Here is a 20,405-nt window from a genome sequence, read left to right as displayed (position 1 = left end):
GGTCTCGATCTCCTGACCTCGTGATCTGCCCACCTCGGCCTCACAAAGTGCTGGGATTACAGGCGTGAGCCACTGCGCCAGGCCAAAATAAAGCAGTTTTTAATCTTCCATGACTCTCTGACCCATCTCATCAGTCATAGCTGATTGAACCAGCTAAAGCCTAGTCAGATAAATGTGTCTTTTATCTCTAGGAGAAAATGTATAGAGATTTTAAAGCAATTTACTTTGGTGAAAAAGTAATAATAAGTTACTAATTTGCTAATTAGCTAATCCCAATTATGTCAGGGTTTTTGTTTTGTTCGTTTGTTTGTTTTGAGACACGGTCTCGCCCTGTCACCCAGGGCTGGAGTGCAGTGGCAGATCTTGGCTCACTACAACCTCCGCCTCCTGGATTCAAGCAATTCTCATGCCTCAGCCTCCCCAGTAGCTGATATTGCAGGTGCACATCGTCAGGCCTGGCTAATTTTTTGTATTTTTGGTAGAGGTGGAGTTTTGCTCTGTTGGCCAGGCTGGTCTCAAACTGCAGACCTCAAGTGATCTACCCACCTCAGCCTCCTGAAGTGCTGGGATTACAGGTGTGAGCCACCAGGCCTGGCCCCAATTATGTCTTAAGAGGAAAAAAAATAATAAAGGCCTACAAAGGGAAATTGGACCTAGGGTCTCAAAGAATACTTAGTCCCAGGTGAAACAACTGTAGTCAAGAGATGAGGCTGCAATGCAATAACATGGGGGCATGTAGCACTCTGTGGATGAGATGAAGGAGGGGTAGTTACCAAGGAAGAGGAACTAGTCATGAGCTTTGTACATATACTTATAGGCAACAATGAGTGTGTACTTACTACCTACTAACTTTTTTTTTTTAGACACAGCCTCACTCTGTCACCCAGGCTGGAGTGCAGTGGCACGATCTCAGCTCACTGTAACCTCAACCTCCTGGGTTCAAGTGATTTTCATGCCTCAACCTCCTGAGTACCTGGGAGTACAGGCATGAGGCACCACACCCGGCTAATTTCTGTAGTTTTTAGTAGAGATGGGGTTTCACCATGTTAGTCAGGCTGGTCTCCAACTCCTGACCTCAAGCGATCCACTGCTCTTGGCCTCCCAAAGTGCTGGGATTATGGATGTGAGCCACTGCACCTGGCCTACCTACTAAACATTTTTTAATGTTACATCCATTATTTCATCCAAAGATCCAAACAATCCCAAGTTTACCAATGAAGGAATTGAAGCAACAGAGACTTACAGAATGTTAGGGCATGGCTAAAAGCCTTGGTGGTTGCTGAAACTTCATGCTACTGTTGTGGGAAATTTAGGACCTGAGAGACTGATATGGAGAACAGGAGGATTGTTTATTTAAGGTACGCACCCGCTTGGTGGATTCACATCTAAAAAGATGAGCATTGAACAAAGACCGAGTGGGGTTTTTATTAGCAGGCTTACAAAAGCAAAACAGAGGCAGTTAATTATATGATAGGTCACATAATCTATAGCATAGCATAACTTGTGACCTTGCATAGCTGGTGGCCTTGTAGCTGCATTGAAAGAAAAACAAGAACTGGCTAAATACAGGCATTTGTAAAACATAGTCATGCTTAAGAAGCCAGGGACAGGAGTAACAGTAAAGAAATTTGTCTTTCTTTTTTTTTTTTTCTTTTAACCTTGCTCTGGAGGGGAGGGGTGTCTGGAGCCCATTGCTTCTCAAACAGCGTTATCTTGTAACTGTCCTTGAAGTGAGCTTGCTAGGCAGAGGAAAACTTGTTCTTTTCTTTTTAACCCTTGCCTCGCTTGTTACTTTTCTTGGAGTGAATGAATGCATATTTATTTTTAAATTTCTGCCTCATTTTCTCTCCTTTGATGCCTTTTCTAAAAGAAGTTTAAAAGAAGGTATCACTATTACTTAATTCTGCATGAAGAGACAAGTTTTCTTCTTTAGACAAAGGTTGATATTTATGCAGAGCTATTAGCTGAGTGGTAGTTTGCCTAGCTACTATTGCCTTTATGGTTGATTGAATGCTTCTAACAAAGAGAGGTAAGAGACAATGGAGTGTTAGGCAACTTCTTAGTATGGCCAGAACTTCTCTTATTAAAGTCTTGAAGCTTCTGAAAAATGAAAACCAGTGCTCGGGTGGGCAGGCGGCAGCGGGGGGGACCCACGGAACGGCTTTGTATGCATCCCGACGATGGGCGGCGGTGCAACCACCTGACAGAGGCCGGGGCACTAGATGCACCTTCTGCCCGCATGAGGAGGAGAGGCCGGTAGAGGACTGTGAACCAAAAGTTGTGCCCCGGGATGGACTTCACCGCACAGCCCAAGCCTGCCACAGCCCTCTGTGGCATCGTGAGTGCTGCCGGGGAGATCACTTACCCTCTGGGGGTAAAAGAGATCACCAACAAGATCACCACCGACGAGATGATCAAACACCTGAAGATGGTAGTGAAAACCTTTATGGATATGGCTCAGGACTCAAAAGATGAAAAACAGCAGTGTCTCCCCACTAGCCTTGTATCTTGCATCTGAATTCTCCCTCAGGAACCCCAATAAAGATGTGTGTCTCCTTGTAGCATGTTGTTAGGCTGATATCTTTTGTATCTATGCCCCAGAAGGTCCATATACTTCCCATGATAAACTTAAGGACATATTTTTGTTTATTACCAGACAATTAAAAGGTTTGGAGGATATAAAGAGTCTGCAGTTTAATAGATACTTTTATTTATTAGAGAATTTAGCTTGGGTTAAATCATGTAACATCTGCTTTGAATTAGAAGATTGCAATGAAATTTTTATTCAGCTTTTTAGGACTCTCTTCTCAGTGATCAACAATAGCCACAATAAGAAGGTACAAATGCATGTGCTAGATTTGATGAGTTATATCATCATGGAAGGAGACAGAGTTACTCAAGAGTTATTGGACTCCATTCTTATTAACCTCATTCCTGCACATAAGTACTTAAATAGTCCTTTGACCTTGCAAAAGTGCTATTGGAAAGAACAGTCCAGACTATTGAGGCATGCATTGCCAATTTTTTCAATCAAGTCCTGGTGCTGGGAAGATCATCAGTAAGTGATTTGTCAGAACATGTATTTGATCTGATTCAGGACCTTTTTGCTATAGATCCTCATTTATTATTTCCATCATGCCACAGCTTGAATTCAAACTAAAGAGCAATGATGGAGAAGAGTGATTAGCTGTTGTTCGACTCCTAGCTAAATTGTTTGGCTCCAAAGATTCTGATTTGGCAACACAAAATTGTTCTCTTTGGCAATGTTTTCTTGGATGGTTTAATGACATTCATGTTCCTGTGAGATTAGAAAGTGTGAAAATTGCCAGTCATTGTTTAATGAATCACCCAGATTTAGCGAAGGATCTCACAGAATATATAAAGGTTAGATCACATGATCCAGAAGAAGCTATTCATCATGATGTCATTGTTACTTTAATAACAGCTGCCAAGAGAGACCTGGCCTTAGTCAACGATCAGCTGCTTGGCTTTGTAAGGGAAAGAACACTGGATAAATGGTGGCAAGTAAGAAAAGAAGCTAGACGGGTCTGGCTCAGCTTTTTAAGAAATACTGTCTTCATGGTGAAGCAGGAAAGGAAGCTGCAGAGAAAGTCAACTGGATAAAGGACAAACCTTTGCATATTTATTATCAGAACAGGATTGATGACAAACTGTTGGTAGAGAAAATCTTTGCTCAGTATCTTGTCCCCCACAACCTGGAAACAGAAAAGAGAATAAAATGCTTATATTACTTATATGCTAGTTTGGATCGAAATGCTGTAAAAGCTCTCAATGAGATGTGGAAGTGTCAGAACATGCTTCGGAGTCATGTACGCGAACTGTTGGATTTGCACAAGCAGCTTACATCAGAGGCTAACTGTTCTGCCATGTTCGGAAAACTGATGACCATAGCAAAGAATTTGCCTGACCCCAGGAAAGCACAAGATTTTGTGAAGAAATTTAACCAGGTTCTCGGCGATGATGAGAAACTTCGGTCTCAATTGGAGTTATTAATCAGCCCAACCTGTTCTTGCAAACAAGCAGATATTGTGTGAGAGAAATAGCCTGGAAACTTGCAAATCCTAAGCAACTAACAAATCCTTTTCTAGAGAAGGTCAAATTTTCCGTTGGAGAGAATTGCACCTGTGCACATTGATTCAGAAGCCATGAGTGCACTAATGAAACTGATGAATAAGTGAATAGAGGGGACAGCAGATGATGAAGAGGAGGGTGTAAGTCCAGATACAGCTATCCTTTCAGGACTTGCACTTCTTAAGGTTCTATCTTTCACACATCCTACCTCGTTCCACTCTGCAGAGACATATGAGTCTTTGTTACAGTGCCTAAGAATGGAGGATGACAAGGTAGCAGAAGCTGCTGTACAAATTTTTAGAAATACAGGTCACAAAGTAGAAACAGACCTTCCCTAGATACGGTCAACCTTAATTCCCACTTTACATCAAAAAGCGAAGAGTGGGGCTGGCGCAGTGGCTCACGCCTGTAATCCCGGCACTTTGGAAGGCTGAAGTGGGTGGATCGCGAGGTCAGGAGATCGAGACCATCCTGGCTAACACGGTGAAACCCTGTCTCTACTGAAAAATACAAAAAATTAGCCGGGCATGGTTGGCGGGCGCCTGTAGTCCCAGCTACTCAGGAGGCTGAGGCAGGAGAATGGCGTGAACCCGGGAGCTAGAGCTTGCGGTGAGCCGAGATCGCACCACTGCACTCCAGCCTGGATGACAGAACGAGACTCTGTCTCAAAAAAAAAAAAAAAAAAAAAAAAAAAAGCAAAGAAGGGTACTCCACACCAAGCAAAACAGACTGTGCACTGTATACATGCCATATTCACAAATAAAGAAGTCCAGCTTGCACATATTTTTGAGCCACTCAGTGGAGTCTGAATGCTGATGTGCCAGAACAACTTATAATCCCATTAGTTTCATTGGACCACATTTCTATGTTAGCACCAGATCAGTTTGCTTCCCCAATGAAATCTGTAGTAGCAAATTTTATTGTGAAAGATCAGCTAATGAATGACAAGTCACTAGGTGAAAATAATGGAAAACTGTGGTCTCCAGATGTCAAAAGGTTTCCCCTGAAGTACTAGCAAAGGTATAGGCAATTAAACTTCTGGTAAGGTGGCTGTTGGGTATGAAAAACAACCAGTCTAAATCTGCCAATTCAACCCTTCGGTTATCAGCGATGTTGGTTAGTGAGGGTGACCTGACAGAGCAAAAGAGGATCGGTAAATCAGATATGTCTCGGTCGGGCGCGGTGGCTCAAGCCTGTAATCCCAGCACTTTGGGAGGCCGAGACGGGCGGGTCACTAGGTCAGGATATCGAGACCATCCTGGCTAACACGGTGAAACCCCGTCTCTACTAAAAATACAAAAACTAGCCAGGCGAGGTGGCGGGCGCCTGCAGTCCCAGCTACTCGGGAGGCTGAGGCAGGAGAATGGCGTGAACCCGGGAGGCGGAGCTTGCAGTGAGCTGAGATCCGGCCACTGCACTCCAGCCTGGGCGACAGAGCCAGACTCCCTCTCAAAAAAAAAAAAAAATCAGATACGTCTCGCTTGCAATTAGCTGCTGGTAGTGCCATAATGAAGCTTGCTCAGGAACCTTGTTACCATGAAATTATTACCCCAGAACAGTTTCAGCTCTGTGCACTTGTTATTAATGATGAGTGTTACCAAGTAAGGCAGATATTTTCTCAGAAACTGCATAAAGCACTTGTGAAGTTACTGCTTCCATTGGAGCATATATCCCATATATGGCGATATTTGCCTTGTGTGCCAAAGATCCTGTGAAGGAGAGAAGTGCACACGCACGACAGTGTTTACCGAAAAATATCAGTATACACAGGGAATACATTGAGCAGAACCCTATGGCCACTGAGAAATTATTATCACTGTTGCCTGAATATGTAGTTCCATACATGATTCACCTGCTGGCCCATGATCCAGATTTTACAAGATCACAAGACGCTGATCAGCTTCATATCAAAGAGTGCCTATGGTTCATGCTTGAAGTTTTAATGACAAAGAATGGAAACAATAGCCATGCCTTTATGAAGAAGATGGCAGAGAACATCAAGTTACCCAGAGATGCCCAGTCTCCAGATGAATCCCAGACAAATGAAAAACTGTATACAGTGTGATGTGGTTCTCTGTGTTATAAATAGTAAAAGTGCTTTGTGCAGTGCAGATTCACCAAAGGACCCAGTCCTCCCAATGAAATTTTTTACACAACCTGAAAAGGACTTCTGTAATGACAAGAGTTCTATTTCAGAAGAGACAAGAGTACTTCTGTTAACAGGAAAGCCAAAGCCTACTAAAGTGCTAGGTGCAGTAAACAAACCTTTATTAGCAACGAGAAGGAAACCCTGTGTTAGAAGCACTGGTACTGAGACTGGAAGCAACGTTAATGGAAATTCAGAGCTGAACCCTTCAACCGGAAATCGATCACGGGAACAGAGTTCAGAGGCAGCAGAAACTGGAGTTAGTGAAAATGAAGAGAACCCTGTGAAGATTACTTCAGTCACACCTGTAACGAATATTGACCCAGTAAAGAATAAGGAAATCAGTTCTGATCAGGCTACCCAGGCTACCCACTGCTACATCAGCAGTGACCAAGGAAAGAAAAGAACAGTAACAGCAGCTTGTGCAGAGAATATCCAACAAAAAACAGATGAGAAAGTAGATGAATTTGGACCGCCTGCCCCTTCCACACCCCGGAGAGGACGTTGACCCAAGTCTGAATCTCCGGGCAATGCAACCCAAAATAATGATCTAAATAAACCTATTAACAAGGGAAGGAAGAGAGCTGCAGTGGGTCAGGAGAGCCCTGGGGGTTTGGAAGCAGGTAATGCCAAAGCACCCAAACTGCAAGATGTAGCCAAAAAGGCAGCACCAGCAGAAAGACAAATTGACTTACAAAGGTAAAAACGCATTTGCAAAGGGAGAAAATGAAGACCAAACAGAAGCAGGCTCCAGTTTCTGCAAAAACTTGAAATCACAAATGTCCCTGAACAGAAAATGAAGCTCACTTCAGAACACACACTCTCTGCCTTGAAAACTACAGAAACTGCTACTTCTTTTTCACAGACCACGGGTCCTCTGATGGAAATGTACAGCGGAAACTCTTGAGAGAGAGGCTAAAAGCAACTCTGTTCTCCCCCTTCCCCTAGACTTTTCTTATGAAAAGTCAGTAATTAAGCAAATTGCTTAACACTTGGTTCCAGTTCCTGCCTATCTGGAGTTTAAATGCATAGTACACCATAATTTCCACGCTGCAGTTTTTTTTTTTTTGTTTTGTTTTTTTTTTTTTTTTTTTTGAGACGGAGTCTCGCTCTGTCGCCCGGGCTGGAGTGCAGTGGCCGGATCTCAGCTCACTGCAAGCTCCGCCTCCCGGGTTCACGCCATTCTCCGGCCTCAGCCTCCGGAGTAGCTGGGACTACAGGCGCTGCCACCTCGCCCGGCTATTTTTTGTATTTCTTAGTAGAGACGGGGTTTCACCGTGTTAGCCAGGATGGTCTCGATCTCCTGACCTCGTGATCCGCCCGTCTCGGCCTCCCAAAGTGCTGGGATTACAGGCTTGAGCCACCGCGCCCGGCCCACGCTGCAGTTTTTATTTTGAAGAAAGTAACAAGATGTCTTTACACTGACACTGAAAATTCATCCATTTTAGAGCCGGGAATTTACATGTTACAAAGGAAAAAATAGAAGTCTACTGAATTAATTTTTTTAAAGAAAAGAGATCAGATTAAATATTTCTTTGTTTTTCCTTTCGGAAACTTTTATATGTAATTCTTTCTGCCTGCCTACTTTTCTGCAAAAATGAGATGTACAGATTTCGGTTCCCTGCTATGAAAAGTGATGTGGTGGCAATTTTATAAATGTTGCTTTCTGATTTTTATCAGAGTGAGAAAATAATTAAAATTATTATTGATTTGCAAGTAGTAAACAGTTCATATTTTGATTTCCCCTCATTTTAGTTTAATATAATTTGCAATAAATGTACATACTATTGTTTGTTTCATAAAGCATATCACCTTAAAATGGTTTTCACTCCTGTGATTATGTTGGAATATTTGGAATGTTAAAGGAGTGAAGACTATCCAGCATTTGGTTTTATAATATTTGTCACCAGATTTTTATTAATGTTAAAAAAAGTCAAATTTTTAAAAATAGTTGGAATTTGGCAGCTTTGTAAGGAAAGTTGGAGGTGTTTTAGGATTGCTATCAATTTTCAGCATTGTGCTATTGGGAAATAAGTGTTTTGCTTTTGCCTGATGGTCTGGGCTCATTTTTACATTTATTTTAGAAAACTGTTGCATCAATGTATTATGTTTCTTGGCATTGTTCAGCATAGGTAATGTGTGCACTTTTTGTGTACACATAATCATATTTAAGTTTTTTGATTAAAATAAATGCTTCTAGATGTCATGGCAGTCTTTTTAATCTTTTTATCATATGCTTTCTGGTGAATTTTTTCATGTTAAAGAGCTAAAGTCATAACATGATTACAGTCAACTCTCCTGTATCTGTATAAAATAGTGACTATACCTCAGTTTTTAAATTTTGTGATAGTCATAAACTTAGAACAAAATAATGAAGGCATGTAAGACCTGATTCTGGAGGAACTTGAAATTTGTCTTTTCTCATGTCCAGAGTTCTGTCCTGCCCCAATGCCCACTATAGGGTCATCTGCAAAGCTCTAGCAGAGTGTGCTCACTTCATTGCTAGCATGGGTTAGAGGACACAAATAACACTTGTGTTGTAACTTGGTCTTGATAGCCTGTAGTGTATATGGGATGTAAAACAAACAATAAAGTGTGTCAAAGGTGGATGATTCTGTTAGAGTGAAGTTCGAGAGTAAATGTCATTTATATTTCTCATAGATAATCAAGAGTTGGCTGTGTATTGATTGACTGAAAGGTGGGTAATTATTTTAAATATGAATATACACACACATTTAGGTATCAGAAGATGCTTAGGGAACAATGGATACCAATGATAGAAAACGATACCTTTACAGGGGCAGAAAAAGCCCTACTCTTCCTTATTGCCTCTTCAGAACCCTTTAGAAAGTATAAAATACTGCCTCCAACTTGCTGAAAAAGAGTATCTGTACATAAGCATCAGAGAAGTCCCTCAAGCAGTCAATAGGTGTGTTCTATTTAGAAAGTTTAAAGTTCTCTTAGCATCAGACAACTTGATTCCTAAGGTTTCCAATGTGTCACCAACAAAAGGTGCATTGATAGGGACCTTGTCTCTTCCTCCCTTTGATTAACTGCCCAGCATCATGGTTTACTAGATTACCAAGTGTTACATCATATTAAACAAAATGTAGCAGAACCATCTGCATCAATATATTCCTGTTTAGATTTTTGCAGGAGAGTAGTTACTTAAAAGGATCTGGTCCTTGTATGATATAAATGACCCACCCCAATTTTGTAACATGATGCAAGTGTCTGGCACTAAGGGAAGCAAGAGTAGGATTGTAGAAAGATCAAGCTGATGGGGAGGGACTTGTTTACGGGAATTTTCTTAGTTTTCCTTTTTGAAGGAAAACATAAAAATCCCTTAGGAATTTGGTATTCATAGCTCAGAGAACTACAACACGAAAGTGCAGACTTATATTTGAGAATTAATGTCAACCCTTTGTGTCTAGTTTGAAGCTTCTTGTATTTGTCTAAAACTACAAGCCGGAATTTTCTCCTTTGATAAAAAGTGTGTATAATGTAAAGCAGTTTTGCATATTCTTGTGCTGCACATGGGCTGAATTTAAAAAAAAAAAAAAAAAACTTGAAGCAGAACCCTGTAATTTGTGTAAATGACAAGTGTAAAATCCTACCATAAAATGCTAAAAATATGCACTGTTTTGAATAAAACCAAGAAATGCAGCATTAAAAAAATAAATAAATAAAAGAAAAAAACAAAAATGAAAACCACCTTCTAAAGAGAGAATCTGGAGACCACCCTTTCCAACTTTGAATGGGAACATGGGCTAATTTTCTCATTCTTGCAGTTATTTTTATAATTGCCTTTCTATTGTCATTGATTTCCAGGCAGCAATTAGTTAGATTGAACTTTCTACATATTCTTCTTTCCTGGGCTAGGAGGTAGTCTAAAGCTAATCTATTCTGATAGATAGCATTCCTCATTTTTCTGGCTTGCTGGGCCAGTAAATCCAATGCATTTGCTGTTTCATTAGTGATGATTTTAAGTACTACCTGCAACTTTAGGATGGGGTTAAGCATGCAAATAGGAGTGCAGTATCTCCATGACTTATCTTGTGCCCAGGTAGCTGGCTTATAGTATTGAATTATTCTTTCAGGGGGCTAATTTGTGTATTTCCAACCTCTTATTTTTATATCTTTCTTTACATCTAAATCTTTTTTGTTTCTTTTTCTAACTTCATCATAGACGGGATATCCTGATGTTTCTCCTTGTTGCAGTGGGAGTAGGAAGAAAGACGGTCTAATTGTTCTAAGCACATAGGCCTCTGTCTATTTGGTGGGCAATTGTCAGTAGGCCTGTGGTCCGCAGATCCAATAGAGACCAGAGGATGCTTGCCAGGTATTTGGAGCTTTAAGCTGATACCAGGTGGGGTTTATAGAAGAGAAATGGGAAAACGGATTTGGATAAGGTGATTTGGAGTCATCTCTGCCTTGCCATAAAGTTTTTTTTAGTGTTTCATTGTAACATTGCTGTCTCAAGCAAGTTAGTTCTCTTACTAGGTCTGTAAAGACTTTTCCCTAGTAAGCAACATAGTATCTCTTGATAACAGACGTTTTTAGGAGCCAGACCCTTGAATTTAGGTAGCTTCTGGGAAAGAGTCAGTCAGCATAAAATTACATTGTGGCATTAACTCTTTTGCTTCCTAAGGCTGTTGGTCTCTTATGTTAGCTCCTCTACAAACATAACATAAGGAAACTGCCTAGGCTGCTGGCAACGTTTTCAGCCAGCTGAGCAAACAGGTTTTCAGCTAAAGGAGGAGGCTCTGGTAACTTCTGGTCTACATGCTTATAGAATGACTTAAAGACTTGGAATTGTTGCTGGGCTGGACCGGTCCAGGTTCCTTTTTTGATAACATACAGGTAGGTTGCTGGGTATGTGTGTATGTAGACATGTATGGGGTAACCTGCAGTCTACATGAGTAAGTCTGGCTTTAGAATGGTGAAATTTACAGGATTACAGGTTTTTGTTTTATAATTTGGTTTTACCAGTATTTTGGTAAGCATAATTGACTTAGGGTGCCACGATATGCAATACTGACAATCTTTCTCTGGGGTCTCAGGGGAACAAGGTGGAGTTACTCTTGGCATGCATACATATTTGTGGTCATTTGTATAGTATCTTTTCAAAGGCAGGTGACTACAGACGGGTGAGTCTTGGTGTGCTGCCTGACAAGCATCAAAATATAGAGAAATAGGCCTTCAGTAAAAAGGAGGGACCTTGGTTTGGTTTAAGAGGGGACCTTCTTTTGACCTTGCACACATTTCAAACCATTTACCAGGTAAAACCTTGGGGTCATAACAGACATAAGGCTGGTTATTTGCTGGGTCACAAATTGAGTAGGTGCTCTGATTATAAGTACAAGTTCTTAAGCGAGTCCTTGTACACTCATACTACATGTGGTACAATAAAGTTCTAGTTATACTGTTCCTTGACTAAGTAGTATGTGTACAGTGGGGACACCCTTCTATAGGTGCTTTTTCTAGCATGGTTAAGTGTGGGTAACAACAGCAAAACAATGTACAGCATATTCATACCCAGCAAGGACAGAAAAGGTCCTTGCCTGGGGGAGGAGGTTGAGCACAACAACAGAACAATAATAAAACAGTTAGTATTGCAAGGAAAACTACTAGTGTTAAGATTTTTAACCACATTAGCTTGCTTGATGAGACTTTAAGCTTTGGCCATGCGTAGACTAGTCAGCTTCCGGAGTGTGACTGGAGCAGGGCTTGCTGTCTCTTCAAGCTTCAGCCGTGCATAGACTGGTCAGCTTCCAGAGTGACCAAAGCAGGGTTGTCATCCTCAGCAGCAACTGGGTCTTGTCGCAGGATCAGCCGGGTCAAATGGCCTGGATCTTGCTGGCTGGTTCACTTGGCTAGAGCTGCCAGTCTCAGCTGACTGTGGTGGATCCAAGGCACAACACCTGCAACTTTAACAACAGTGGGAGTGGACAAGGTTACATTATGGGGCCCATCCCACATGGGTCCTAGAGAAGTTGGGTTCTACTTTTTAACTTAACCAGAGTCTCTAGGTTTAAATGGGTGTCAGGCTTTCACGTACTTAACTATGAAGACTTTGCATGGCTATTTCTAAAGCCTGTATTTGCTTTCTTAAGGTTAATTCCTCTAGTTACTGGAGATCACCTTTAATTTGACTTATGACTTGGGGGTGGCCGACCAAACAAAATCTTGTAGGGTGAATACCCAATTTGTTTGGTGGTGGTGCACTGGACTCAGAGGAGGACCGTAGGCAAGACTTGATCTCATCTCAGATGAGTTTCTTGGCAATATTTCTTCAGTAGCTGCTTGAGTGTTGGGTTCATGCATTCCACTTTTCTTGAACTTTGTGGTCAATAGACTGTGTGTAACTTCTATTTTATTTTTAACAGTCTTCTTAAATCTTGCACTGTATTAGCTACACATGCCAGCCTATCGTCTGACTTTAAAGTTAGAGGCAGTCCAAACCTGGGGATAATGTCGCTTCTTCTGTCCTGGTGGGGAAAGTCTCAATCCGTCCTGAAAAGTTGCAAATAAACGCTAGCATATACCGATAGCCTCTGGCACAGGGCATTTCAGTAAAGTCTATAAGCAAGTTTTCACAAGGCATAGCTCCTTCTCCTGTTCAGTTTCCCAGAGGAGGGGTTCTTTTTCTCCTTCTTTGTAACTTCGTATAATGGCTTAGCCATCAGGGAGAAATTTGGAATCCAGATATGGCAGAATCTTGCTGCCTTCAACTTTTAATGTGACTATGGGCTCCTGGAGGCTTAATGAGAAGGAGCCTGGTCTGTGTTAGTCTTTATATCTTTCAGTCTTTGCTAGCTTGATTAGATCAGTATCCAGTTCTTCTAGGGTACGGCAGCTTTTAGCTGGTGACTTCTTTATACCACGGCTTTTACCACTCTCTTTATTACCTTCTGGACATTCATATTTTTAGTGTTTTTTTTTTTTCTTTTTGCATTGTGCACATGGATCTGTTTTTAGCTTTGTCTGGCTCTCAAATCTTTGCTTAACTTGACTTCTTTTACGTCTGCATCTATATCTTCTTACATTGGTAGTCTCTCTTTTTATGAGGGCTGCCGCTGACAGATTGGCTTTTTTTTTTTTAAGCTTTCAATCTGCTTCTTTTATGTTTCTTGAGTTCTCTTGCTCTTACTGTCGGCAGGGCCACGCAATGGCACGGGCCTCGCCCTCGTGCACTGCAGTCTGTTTCTCCTGTTTCTTTCTGATTTCTTTTCTTTTACTTTTTTCTTTATTTTCTCACACTTACTCTTTTGGGCTGGGTAGGATCTGCACAGCTGTAGTTCACTCCTAGGTTGTCACTGGTCCAGAAGCTTGGCAGATGCCTCCCGCAAGTTGTAAGAATTATGCCTTTCTATCTCCTTTGCTCTTCTCCTGGCACTGGTCCCTGTCCCTTTCTTTTTCCAGATAGAGCCAGGCTGGGGAGAGGGACTTAACCTTTGGCGTGTCTAGTTGCCTGGTTCTGCACTTGTTGCTTTTGCTTTTTCTTGTTTTGCTTCCTGGTCACAGTTAACATACACTTTGGTGGCCACTTTTATAAGCTGGGTGGCATTCATGCCTGCGGCTTCTGCTTGATGTCACCCTGGGCTTGCCGTATAAATGCTGTGTTGATCATGCACTGATTTTCAGCAGCCTCAGGGTCAAATGGGGTGTAAAGCCAGAATGCTTTACAGAGTCTGAAAAAGTAGATACTATGTCAGAATCAAAATAGACTGATCAGACCCATTGGTGATATATGATAACCAAGCAGAAAGTAGATTTAGCAAGTAGTTAGTACTAGTGGTCATAAAAACTGCGTTGAAGGGGATTCATATAATATTCCAAAATACTATGTAACCAACTGTCCCAAATATAAGAATTAACTGAAAGGGTGATCTTCTGGTAGATAAAAACCCTTAGAAGACCTTTAGATGACCCTATTTACTGAATTATAAGTGCGGTTCTGATATGGCCTCTAAAGTTTCCAGTATTTGTTTCAGACCAGATCCAGTGTACTACAATGTCATCTTACAGAGCAGAGTGGGTCAGTGGTTATATGAACAGGGAATTGTCGTTCACAACCAGTTGGGTTGTCAAACTAACTTCTTTAGGCAAGTTATTTGACTTTTCTGTATCTCAGTTTCCTTATCTGTAAAATAAACATAGTAGTTTCCATTTCATATGGTTATTGTGAGGATTAAATGAGTGAATACATATGAAGCACTTACAATAATGCTTTGCACATCGTACGTGTTAACTATTGTGATTTCTGGGAAAGACCCAGACATTTTACTGAAAACACTGAAATCCTGAAATCTGTATAACTGTGTATATTTACAGCTTCATTGAGAAGACTCATGAAGCTTTATTTTAAAAAGTGCACCATTTGAATTACTTACAACTCAAAAAAACTAAGGAAATGGCCGGGTGCAGTGGCTCACACCTGTAATCTCAACACTTCGGGAGGCTGAGGTGGGCGGATCATGAGGTCAGGAGTTCCAGACCAGCCTGACCAACATGGTGAAATCCTGTCTCTACTAAAAATACAAAATTAGCCAGGTGTGGTGGCAGGCACCTGTAATCCCAGCTACTCAGGAGGCTGAGGCATGAGAATCACTTGAACCCGGGAGGTGGAGGTTGCAGTGAGCTGAGATCGCACCACCACACTTCAGCCTGGGCTACAGAGCCAGACTTTGTTTCAAAAAAAAAAAAAAAAAAAAAAAAAAAAGCTTCTGTCTAATGACCATGCCTTGGATATGAGTTCCCTTGGACTATATAAGGCTCTATACTGACCAAGAACCAGAATCAGTGGACCTCAACTGATACGAGATTGCTGAAGGATGAAGCTTTTGGGAGTGCAGGGAGGGCAGAAGAATATGGTAAGTTTATTGCAACCTTAGAGAGTGTGAAAATACTATTTGGCAAACAAATGCCACACCTTATTGAACTGGTGTCAGGACTCACTCAGTGAATAGCAAACCACCTCTCCTAGCTCCAGTACTAGTGGCCAACTGAGAGGATAGGTGTAATTTTTTTCAGCTGTTGGCATGCCCTTCATCGGTTTCTCCTTCAGGGATCTTTCCCCACCTCGGATAACTTTCTCAGGAATTAGCTCCCCCACCGTCCAACCCTCTGCCTATCTTCCATCTTCTCTGCTTTCCACAGAAGGCACTCTCAGGAACTTCAGAGTACTTAGGTAATGGGTTGAGTTGATCTTTTACAGTAATTCTTTATCTGGGAAAAATGTGCTTGGTTGATCTTACCTGCAATCTTAAAATACATAATTTCAGGAACTTAAAGGAAACAAAATGACAATGACACCCAAAGACACAAAGTAAAAAGATTGGACAATAGCAACCCTTAGCACACATCACAGGACCCTAAAAGTAGATAACTTTTCCTTAACTTGGGAATCTTCCTGGTTCTTTGTAGAAATAAAAGTATTACTCTCATTCAGTTATTGCCCAATCTTTACATACTGGATCTGGACTGTGGATTCTGTACTAAAAATACATTTAAGTTTTAACTAAGTCAATCTCCTGTAATTGTTCCCAGCCTGCCAATGAACCCTGCCTTCCACTTACAGTTGCTTCTGGGAATGCATCCATGATCTGTTTCCTTAAATACTTTCTCCTTCTTCTAGGTTTTTTTGTGGTGAATCTTTAACTTTAGATCAAATTCTCACTTCCTCCTTGTTTTTATGCAGCCTGCTGTCATCCAGGACCTTGCAACTGAGGGCTGCTTTAGACTAGTTCCTGTGTCTTTCACTGGTCTGGTTAATTACTTCAAGTTTATGGCAACATTTATTGAGGTATTCCTACATAGGCTTTGCCTATATTAACTCATTTATTCCTTATAACAACCCTATGAGTTAGATACCATGATTACCCTCCTTTGAAGTTAAGTAAATTAGATTTCAATATTAAAAAAAAAAGGTATACACGGTAGAACCAGGTTTGGGTTGGGCAGGCTGGGTTCAGAGCAATGTGCTTATTATTGTCTTCACACTAGCAAGATACAGTCTATTCTGTTATAGCATATGTATGTAACAACAATTAGCTAATACACAATTGGCATATAGGACATCCTGTCAGTATAATTTGAAAGTTGAATAAATTCAGAGCAATTTTTTTGTAGGCAAAGGGAACTGTATAACAATAATAGAATGATAACCTAATGCAGGAGCGATAAAATACCCTCAGCTTGGATGCTGCACAGGTAGGAATCCTTTCAGCTCTATTTTAAGAAATAGAAAAATGAGTACTTGGTTTCATAGCTCCTCCCCAGAGGGGTGCACTTCTAGCCTTGCTGAGCTATCAGCTTGTAGAAGTTGTATTTTCTCCTCTGCATACCTTTACAGTTGCCCCTCCATAGCTCAGTGTTCTTCCATCTACACTGTCTTCACACCTGCATGCCAGCATGCCAGCATTTGTACTCTATTGCTTTTTCGCATTTTTAGTATCTTCTGAAGCAGTTCGCAGATACACTGAGCTGCCTACTTGACCTTCTTAAAGTTTCTCAGGGGAGGGGGGTGGGGGTGACCAATTGTTATTTCTTTCTTTCTTTATTTTTAATTGTAGTTTGGCTGTAGATTTGCATAGGTTTTGAGTGATCTTCCCCAATCCCGTTTTGTTATTTTTATAGAACAGCAGATTGTGAGGCTTGTCAGTGGTATATACATCATACACAGGTTATAGCATCAACTCAAACATCCTGAATTAATCATCATTCCAAACTTGTAATTATCATCCCAAGCTTAGCTTAGCATTTGCATCATAATAAATACATTTTTATGGGGTCAAGGCACTAAACTTATTGTTCATTTTATTACTAACAATATTATGAGGGGATTTTATCACTCCTGCAATAGGTTATAATTCTATTATTGTTATACATTTCCCTTTGCCTACAAAAGTGATACTAAATTTATTTAAAAGATGGTTTTTGCCAGTAAGATGCTTAAAATCTACTAAGAGAAAATATGTATATTAAAAAAGACAAATAGTAAGGTTGTTAGTGATAGACAAACATGACAGCTAAGCAAAATGTATGATACCTTTATGATACTGTCGGAGGGACACTAAACTTATAATCAGACAACTTGGATTTGAATCTAGACCCTATCACTTGCTTTGTGACCCTGGAAAAACACGTAAACTTCATAGGCACTAGTTTTCTTAGCTTTAAAACAGGAATAAGGCTAGGCACGGTGGCTTATGCCTGTAATCCCAGCATTTTGGGAGGCTGAGGAAGGCAGACTGCTTGAGGCCAGGAGTTCAAGACCAGTTTGACCAACATGGCAAAACCCCATCTCTACAAAAAATACAAAATAAAATTAGCCAGGTGTGGTGATGTTAGGCCTTTGGTCCCAGCTACTTGGGAGGCGGAGGCATGGGAATTTCTTGAACCCGGGAGCTAGAGTTGGCCGTAGACCCAGATCATGCCACTGCACTCCAGCCTGGGTGTCAGAGCAAGACTGTTTTAAGACAATAAAAATAATAAAAAAATAAAAATAAATAAAACAGGAATAATTAGATGAAAAATAATTAAAAATTAAAAACAGGAATAATAATACCTGTTTTGCAGAATTTTGCAAGAATTAAATGAAAAATATATGTCAAAGTGCCTGACACTTTCAATGCAGGCACTGAATAAATGTTAATTTTCTTTCTTTCTCTCAAACAGTGCACAAACATCATCCAGGTGTCGCAGCATATGTTTCTAAGGGCTGTGAATAAATATAGCTGGGTCATTATTTTGTAGTAATTAAGAGTATGTTATAGATCTGTGCCTTCAGTGCTCAACAATGAAGTCACTGCAAAGTCAAGCAGGGTTTTTGATCACTGGGAAGTCAAAGTTGTGTCCTCCTGACTGTGTCCCATTCTTTTTGGTTTTTGTTCTTTGTTTTTAATTACAGCTTTATTGAGAAATAATTTACATACCATATAATTCACTCGTTTAAAGTATACATTCAATGTTTTTGCGTATATTCAAATAATTGAGAATCATCACCACAATCAACTTTAGAACTTTTTTTTTTTTTTTTTTTTAGATGGAGTTTTGCTATTGTCACCCAGGCTGGAGTGCAGTGGTGTGATCTTGACTCACTGAAACCTCCACCCCCTGAGTTCAGGTGATTCTCTTGTTTCAGGTGCCTGAGTAGCTGGGATTGCAGGCACCTGCCACCATACCCGGCTAATTTTTGTATTTTTAGTAGAGATGGGGTTTCACCGTGTTGGCCAGGCTAGTCTCAAACTCCTGACTTTAGATGATCTGCCTGCCTCAGCCTCCCAAAGTGCTGGGATTACAGGCATGAGCCACTGTGCCTGGTCCCAGAATATTTTCATCACGACAAAAAGAAATACTGTATGCATTAGCAACTACTCACCATTTGCCCCCTGTATTAGTCCAATTTCACACATCTATAAAAAACTTCCTGAGACTGGGTATTTATAAGCAAAAGAGGTTTAATTGACTCACAGTTCTGCATGACTGGAGAGGACTCAGGGAAGGTGAGGGGGAAGCAAGGCACTTCTTACATGGTGGCAGGAGAAGAGAGAGACCACAGAGAAAATTGCCACTTTTAAACCATCAGACCTCATGAGAAAAAGCCCTTATTATCGCAAGGACAGGTTGGGGGAAACCACTCCCCTGAGCCAATCACCTCTTACCAACCTCTCCCTAGACACATGAGGATTACAATTGGAGATGAAATTTGGGTTAGGACACAGAGCCAAGCCATATCACCCCCAAACCCTTTATGACTAACTCTGTATAACCTAGAAAAAACCCTGAATGACTCACCATTTCCTCAGCTTAGTCTAAGGACCTGCCACATTTTGAAATGTGCTCTTTTCTTTCTAGCATGGTTTGGATAGATATGTATAGAATGGATGGAAACAAGGCAAAGATCTTATACCAGCCACTGGTCAATGGCTAAAGTGCTGAAGGTGATGAGAAGAGCAAATAGGGAGCATGGTCTGGTAGCTCTGTTTTCAGCCTAAGGCCAATTCCTAAGGACTCAACATGCAACCAGAAAGGAATCTGGTGAACAGCTATCCTGATGATCAATAAAATTGACTCACATGTGATATTCAATATGTATGTATGACTCTTTACTGACTCCTAAACAAATATCTACTTCCCACCTGTGTATCTAACCTGAAATACAGATGGGGAGTAGACATTTCTATCTACTTGTTTTTCTTACTCAATTCTTTACTTTTTCTGTAATTTTTATAGGTAGATCAAGTATTATGGACAAACATTAACATTTGGAATCACAAGACCTGGGTTTGAGTTTGGACACCTTCATTTACTTATTGGTTGTATAAATTCAAGCAAGCTACTTAACTGCTTTGAGCTTCAGCTATCCGTCTGTATCATGAGATCATGATAACACTAATCTCAAAGGATTGGTGTAAATATTATATAACATAATGTGCATGAGAATTGTTTGAAAATTAAAAGTACCATACAAATGGCTAGGTTTTAAAAATTATTATTGCTGTCATCGGCACTTAAAAAAAGCTATGTATATCAATCTAGAACATCAGCACCAGTTTTTCCATGTTGATAACACAATTTTGTTTCAACTAAATTAACACCTCCTCTCTACTGTTTCATTTGACAAGAATAATTGAGTTCCACAATGAACCAAATTATTCCTCCTTTGTAAAATATGAAATTAACTACTGTATTTTCTTTTTTAAAAAATAATTTTTTAAAGTCTACATCGTTGGTATCTGATGCAGTATTGTATTCTCAGTTGGTAAGTATGAGAAAAAAGTAAGTTTATCTTTTTTGTCATTGACCCACACTAGTCTTTTGAGGTGAATGGGCCTGAGGCAGAACAAGTGAATGGTTTTAAATGAACTTGCCTTCTAACTGCAGCTCACTCTATGGTGACTTTTTCTTTAGACTAGAAAATTGATGAACATTTGAATTTTTTTTTTTTTTTTTTAGACAGAGTCTCGCTCTATTGCCCAGGCTGGAGTGCAGTGGCACAGTCTAGGCTCATTACAACCTCCGCCTCCTGGGTTCAAGTGATTCTCCTGACTCAGCCTCCCGAGTAGCTGGGATTACAGGCATGCACCACCATGCCCGGCTAATTTTTTGTATTTTTAGTAGAGATCAGCTTTCACCAGGCTGGCCAGGCTGGTCTCGAACT

The 20,405-nt window shown here is 40.6% G+C and overlaps 1 pseudogene; it reads left to right on the top strand.

The window, feature by feature from the left end:
* Positions 1-2,238: 2,238 nt before the first annotated feature.
* On the top strand, positions 2,239-7,292 carry LOC105498382 (sister chromatid cohesion protein PDS5 homolog A-like; annotated as a pseudogene).
* Positions 7,293-20,405: the final 13,113 nt, after the last annotated feature.

The sequence above is a fragment of the Macaca nemestrina genome, chromosome 1 (assembly GCF_043159975.1).
Source record: "Macaca nemestrina isolate mMacNem1 chromosome 1, mMacNem.hap1, whole genome shotgun sequence".
Classification (NCBI taxonomy): Eukaryota; Metazoa; Chordata; class Mammalia; order Primates; family Cercopithecidae; genus Macaca; species Macaca nemestrina.
This window is presented reverse-complemented; position numbering and strand designations above follow the sequence as displayed.